Source organism: Mus pahari, chromosome 6 (assembly GCF_900095145.1).
Source record: "Mus pahari chromosome 6, PAHARI_EIJ_v1.1, whole genome shotgun sequence".
Classification (NCBI taxonomy): Eukaryota; Metazoa; Chordata; class Mammalia; order Rodentia; family Muridae; genus Mus; species Mus pahari.
Window position 1 is genome coordinate 7,427,796 of NC_034595.1, and position 6,940 is coordinate 7,434,735.

Sequence of the window (6,940 nt, forward strand, 5' to 3'; positions counted from 1 at the left end):
CTTTTCAGAGGGGAGACCAGGAAAGGGGATAACATTTGGTCTGCAATGTTCAGATATCATGTAAGATACATTCTGCCTTTCACCCTCCAGCTATGGGGGTGACATCACCGATGTGGAGGAAGGGAGAGATGATCAGGGCAATCTCTGTGCGTGATTGTGGAACACTCTCCTAGGGATGGATTCATGATTGGTCATCTCCTTGAATGTGACCCAAACAGCAACACCCTGAAGTGGGTGAACCCTGGAGAAGCTCAAGTCACATTAATGTTACAGTGGAACAGGGGTAGATGCCGTGTGAGTTCAGGCACTATTGGCTGCACATTACTGTTACTGTAGATGAGTGTAGACCCCATGTGATTGGAACACCGTTAGCTGCTCTCTTCCAATCACATCAACTGTTCTGTGTGTTAGGAGCTTGAGGAAACAGATGTGTTATCAGCAAGGCTAGAAGCCCCCGCTTGTTACCAAGATCATTCAAAAGTGAACCAAGGCTCTGGAAAGCACCTGGCATTGGCATCTGCTGCCAGTCAGGTCAGCTCCGATTAGCTGCAGTGGCCAGGGAACACCTCCTCCCTTGGATCTCATCTCGGGGTTTTCCTAGCCTGGGAGTAAAGGGAAGGTCAAGAGGAAGGGTGTAGAAAATTGTGACATACAAGTTATACTGAACAGCGAGAAAGTAGGGGTGAGCGATGACTATACAACAGGAATGAGTAAATAGCCCCATTAATTAAAAATGTGGGTGAGCGTGTGCCAAAGAGCAAAGAACCCCACTCCCCTCCTGTGGAGCTATGACAGAAAGCCTGGCATGAAGGAGAGGCTGGGGACTTAGGACTCTTTCTCTTTTCCTGCAGCCCACTCCCGTTAAGCCTGGACTTCTGTCTGGCCCATGTATCTTCAGAAGAGCCTCAGACATGCACCACATGAGATCCACCACCAGGCTCCTGCATTCACGCAAGGAACAAAAGTATACAGTTGGTGGAGGCCTGCCTGCTCAGCGCTCTGGCGCTCTAGTTCTTCTTGAGGCCGAAGGCTGGCTCTTGCCAGGCAAGGTGGAGCCCGGTAAACAACAGGGGTCTCCTTAGCAATCTGGAACGTCTGCACACAAGCTAACTCACAGGCTATTCTGAATCATCCTGCAGTGCCCTGAGTCCGGGGGGGGGGGATACCCCAGCCCCGCCTGTGCAGCAAATCCTTTTGAGGCCCACTCGGCCCACTCGTTTCCAGGAAAAGAGAAGTGGCCCCTGATAGGTTGGATAGGAGGGCAGTGGACTCATGGATCCCAAAACGGGTAGTGAGTGGGCTGCTGGTGGGGGAGAGGCATGAGTGCATGGGGACTAGCTTTTTTAAAATGGGAGTTGTCCTTGCACAGCTTCAAGTAGTAAGTAGCTCCCCGAGTGGGAAAGAAAGCAGAGAGGAACACCTGACCTTCGTCAGAGCTCGGAGTATCCACAGCAGGGTTTAGAGGGCACTTCACGGAGGGAGAACAACAGAAAGCCCAAAGTCTCCGAAGTGTGGAAGTGTGTGATGTGTTTCAAAGGCGAGCTCTGTATAAATAATGTGCTGTGCACGGTGGGAGTTGTCAAACAGCGAGTCCTGGAAGGGAAATAAGAACTGAAAGGGCCTCAAAAAAATGTTAAATATATATGTTTATGCAGAGTCGGTTTGTTATTATTGGCTGTGGTGGTGAAGAGCCTGCGGAGTTTCAGTTTTATTCTTTTCATGTTATATTTTCTCCCCACCCACCCCCCAAAACAGAAAGGAAAGAGGGCCGTGGGAGGATCTAAACACAGCTTAGGAAGAGCACCCCTGAGGACCTGGGGAGGAGGCTCCCTGGGAAAGGTGCTCGCCACACAAGCATGAATATGGATTCCCTGCAACTGCAGCCAGATAAGGAGTGAGGCAGAGCAGCGCACATCTATGCACTCAGAGCATGGTGGGGGCAGGAGACTATTCAATACTGAGGGGTTTCAGGCCAGCCAGGGTAACCAGTCAGTGAGTTCACTGAGAGACCCTGTCTTAAAAATAAAGAAACGAACGAACGAACGAACGAACGAACAAAAGAACGAACGAATGGATGAGGTGCTCAGCAATGGGGAAAGAGACTCAAAGGAGGAAGACACAACCTTGACCTTGACATGTGCACCCAGGGGCAGGCACATCTGCATACACACATGTACACACCACACACAGGCACGCATGCACGCACACATGTGTACGCATGTGATCCCGTGCAAGCATTGTGACCCACTCTGCAGAGGTGTGAGGGAACCAGATGCTAGCCATCATGTGTTTAGGTAGGAGACTCTAGGCGACTCTCGTGCTTCAGGTTTCCCACGCCACCACCTCCAGGTGTGGGTCAAGCCTGTGGGAACAGCACTCTCGGGGCATGAGATGGGAAGCTGCCAGGAACGAGCCAAGAGCCACTGCAGTCAATGTGAGCGCAGTTCTCTGGCCACTCGGAGCCTCCAAAATTTGACAGTGGGCACAAAACAACCTGGCTGTGCCCCAAGCACAAACACAAGAGGGAAGGACAGGTGGTGAAGTGCTCACAAAGCTGGGGTGGCAGGGACTGGGGGTTTGCTCCCATAATGAATGAGTTTTTATTACTAGAAAATTAAATCCTACTGAGCAAATGCCAGGAAAATGATTAGGGGCTCGGTTTAGATGGAGAGGCCTGGCTGGGCACTGCTGAACAGGGAGCTAACCACCGTGGGCCCCACTCTCTGTGCATATCACGTTTAGGGTGACTGCCCACACCCCACGCCAGGCCCCTCCATGCCAGTTTTGCAGAATTCCAGTTAAGCTCTGGCCTTTTGCTTTCAGCTAAAAGGATTGTGTGTGTAGACGGAGGGATGAAAGGTTCCTGCTTGCACAATAGCCAATGCCTTGGAGGGCGATGGAGGAACAGCCTTCGAGGTGCCAGGCACTACAGAAACACTGCTTTCTTCTGCTTCTCAGGCTCCCAGGCCTGACCCAGGAAAGGCGTGACGTGGCGGAGGGGCACGGGCTGTGGGATAGGCTGGTCTGCAATCTAGACAGGCCTGAGTTGAAGCTCATGTTCTATAGCCCAGGAAATTGTGACAAGAGCTTAATGTCACTGAGACCTAACATCATCATCAATTAAGGGGAGATGTTAAAGCGAGGGGGGGAAAGGAGAGGGAGAGAGACAGAGCGACAATGACAGAGAGACAGGGAGAAAAACATACTTCATAGATGATATTCTTTTCCTCTTTTTTCTCCAATACCTTCTAAACGCAGCAGTTGTATTGCTGAGAGACAAGCATAAGATTAAAGGCTGGAAGATTAACCTTTTAGACCTGGTCCAACTAGTAATGTGCTGTGTGATTTGGGGCAAGTCACTCAGCGTCTCTGGACTTTGTTTCCCAGCACTAGTAAATGGGAGTGGTGAACTGAATCCTGCCTAAAGGCACTGTCCATCTCTGAGTGTCGGCATCCACGGAGCAGCTACTCTGAAGCAGTTTGCATGGGCTGGCCAGGTTGCTCAGCAATGCTCGGGTGTCACCTGACCCAGAATTACCCTATTTTACTAGTGAAGAAAAAGAAATGTAGAAAGGCATGCCAGATTGCACAACTAATAAAAACATTTTTTTGAAAACTAATTGATGTGAAGCCCCAGGACTTCCAGGTTATTTATCAAACAGGTAAAATCTAAGCCTATTTTCCCAGGTTCTAAGCCTGTGGAGCTCTAAACAGCCGCAGTTCAGGAACTCTATTGGGGTTTCAGGCCTGAGGAATACTTACCATTGTGCAGCAGTGCAAAGTGGCCCCTGCAGGAGACAGAATCTCATTTCAGGGCGTCAGGAAGGGGACACCAAATGGCCATTCCTGGGGCTTTCAATCAGGGCGAGAAAGGGGGTTTGCTGGAGGCTCAAGAGTCAGGCAGACAGGCAAGTGAGCCCACGGCAAGGGGCCAGCACACACTGCCAAGCACAGATTCACCCAGAGAGGCAAGCTATGTGGATCACACCACTATGGAGGAAGTGGGGGAGAATGGCTGTTAGCCCTGGGAACACAGGCCCACGTCTGGCTAGTGTTTATTGGACTCTGGAAGCAATATCAAGGCACAGCACTCATTGACATGGAGCCAAGAGTGGGGCTACTTAGCAGTTGTTTAGCTGTATACCAGTTGTCTGTTTATAGCAAATTGCCCCAAAACTCAATAGGTTGAAACAGCATAGGTGTATTATTTCACAGTGTGTGGCTTCTCTGGGCTTGTATAGTCATATCTTCAGCTCCACATGATGGTGCCTAGGCTCACTCTCATGGCTGCATTTTGTTGAGAGCTCAGTTTGGGCTACGATATGAAGGAGGCTTCATTCCAACGTCTGGCAGTTGGTCCTGTCTCTCAGCTGGGACACATCAGTTTTCTGCCACATGGCCTCCAGTCTCCGTGTGGACAGCAGGACATCCTGACATGGAAGGCAGCTTCTAAGAGGGAAACATGGGAATCAGGCCACTAACCAAAGATTCAACCATTTCCTTGTGCTACTGATGAACAGCTTGAAACTAAAATTTAAAACGAAACAAGACAACTGACAGTTCTAAACCATGAAAGGCTAAAGTAGAAACTAAAATGTCAGGACTGGAGAGATGGTTCAGTGGTTAAGAGCACCGACTGTTCATTCAGAGGTCTTGAGTTTAATTCCCAGCAACCACATGGTGGCTCACAACCATCTGTAATGGAATCTGATGCACTCTTCTGGTGTCTGAAGACAGTTACAGTTTACTCATACATAAAATAAATAAATAAATCTTAAAAAAAAAAGAAGAAGCTGAAAGGTCTAAGATGTTGGTGAAAGAAGTAGGCAAATGAGTATGCCATGTTCAAATATTGGAAGAAAATATTAATAATATAACAGTTCTCCCCAGACTGGTCTGTAGATTTATAGACATCCCAACATTATCAAGAGAGCAAGTCTCATGGGTATTTACAAGCCTATTCTGAAAAAGGAAAAAGTAAGAAAAATAGCCAAACCAACTTTGAGTTGGTGCTAAAATGGCTGCGTAAATGAACCCTGATAATCCATACCATGGAGACAATACTGAACAATAAAAACGAGCCAGAGTCTGAAACGCATAACGACATGAGTGATTCTCAATGGCACTCATTCTAAATGAAAAAGACAGACTAATTTATATACTATATGACTCCATTTGCCATGCTTTCATAGGCAAAAATGAAATCAATACCATGTAACACTGGGTATAGAGGAGAGAGAGGAACAGAACAGATCTCCACTCATGTGCAAATGACTCTGACAAGGGTGCAAAGGCAGGAAGAAAACAGAGCTTCTGACAAATGAAAATGCACATTTTTTAAAAGTGAACTTTGACCTATGACTTTTACTCTTTATACAAAATTTTTAAAAATGCCCTTTATACTCTAAGGAAAAAAGTGAAATTGCAAAGCTCCTAGATAAGAAAGACAAAGGGGAAAAGATTTATGACTCTGAACTATGCGAAACGTTTTTAATACAACGAAAACACATGAAAAACAAACCTTAAGTTGGGTTTTAAATTTTGTTTGCTCTGTTAAAGACATACTGTTCTTGGAAGGAAAAGCTGTAGTGGCACAGGAGAAGTCCACCATTTCTAGGTGCTATGGGCTGGCAGAGGGTTTGACTACGTCAGAGGTGTATATAGGGGGCTTAAGGAAATCACACAGTCATTTATATTCCGCTTGTATCTGTAGGTAAGCAACTGTATTTAGTGTCCAAATTACAAATCTACACACAAAAAACATACATTTTTATATTTTATAGTATAGTCATATAGTATACAAATTAGTCTGTCTTTTTTCATTTACAATGAGTGCCGTTGAAAATCATTCATGCTGTTATGTCATGTATTGAAATTTTACTACACAGCAAATAAAAAGCCAAATGTAGCTACATGAGACTCTTTCTGAGAAACACACACACACACACACACACACACTCACGAGAGAGAGAGAGAGAGAGACTTTAAAAAATGGCAAAAGTCAACAACAAAAAGTTAGTTAATAGTCCTTCAAATCTGATATTGCATTATTCTGATAGGTTGAATATTTATACTCAACCTACCCATTAATTGAAAACTGACAAATTATATATATATATATATATATATATATATATATACACACACACATGTATGTGTGTGTGTATATATTTATGTATATATATGTATATACACATATATGTATGTATATATATAAACTTTGTAAACTATGCAGGCATAAAAAAAAAATGGGTGCAGTCAAAGGCAGTGGGTGGGACAGCAGTGGGTGGGACAGCAGTGGGTGGGACAGCAGTGGGTGGGACAGCCGTGGGTGGGACAGCCCTTTTTGGAAAACAACATGGTGCTGTGTCTCTAAAGCCTTAAGTGTTCTTACCCTTTAGAAAAAGAAAGCCATTTGAAGGAGCTGATTCTCATGAAATAATCAGAGATGCTGATGAGGGTCATTATCTTTTCTGCACAGCCATGCTGTCTCCCTCGTCACCAGGTCCAAAATAAATGCTAGAAACTATCTTGATGGCTCTGACTTTCATAAAACATCTGCTTCCATCCAAGGACTTGGTAAAGAGGAGTTTCTACCTCCTGGGCTTGCTTGATCAGGGAGGGTACCTTCTGTGTCACTGTATTAAGTAGGGGACTAGTCTACACTCACTGTGAACGACAAAATGACAGTTATACCCCTGTGTTAGCGAGCGACACTTGTCACATCAGTGGAGAAAAGCAGAGGTTTCTCTTCTCGGCCATACTGAGTGCTTTGTGGAAGCCAGACAGGGAAGACCAGATGGAAGGGCAATCAAAGAAGGAAGAGATTCAGCTCCAGAGAATGCTGGGAATTCGGGATGAGAAGCCTCTCTGCCTGAGCCCAGGCTGTGAAGAAAGAGTCAAGACAAAAGCTGACTTCAGCAGGGTGGGGGTGGGGGGG

General features: G+C 46.1%; 1 long non-coding RNA gene across 1 annotated transcript in view; it reads right to left on the reverse strand.

Moving 5' to 3' along the window:
- Positions 1-6,940, reverse strand: part of LOC115064255 — an 80,905-nt gene that overhangs the window by 68,190 nt on the left and 5,775 nt on the right. Inside the window, exon 2 of the long non-coding RNA XR_003844103.1 lies at positions 3,763-4,449. This is a non-coding gene — a long non-coding RNA (uncharacterized LOC115064255). The remainder of the gene's footprint in view (positions 1-3,762; positions 4,450-6,940) is intronic.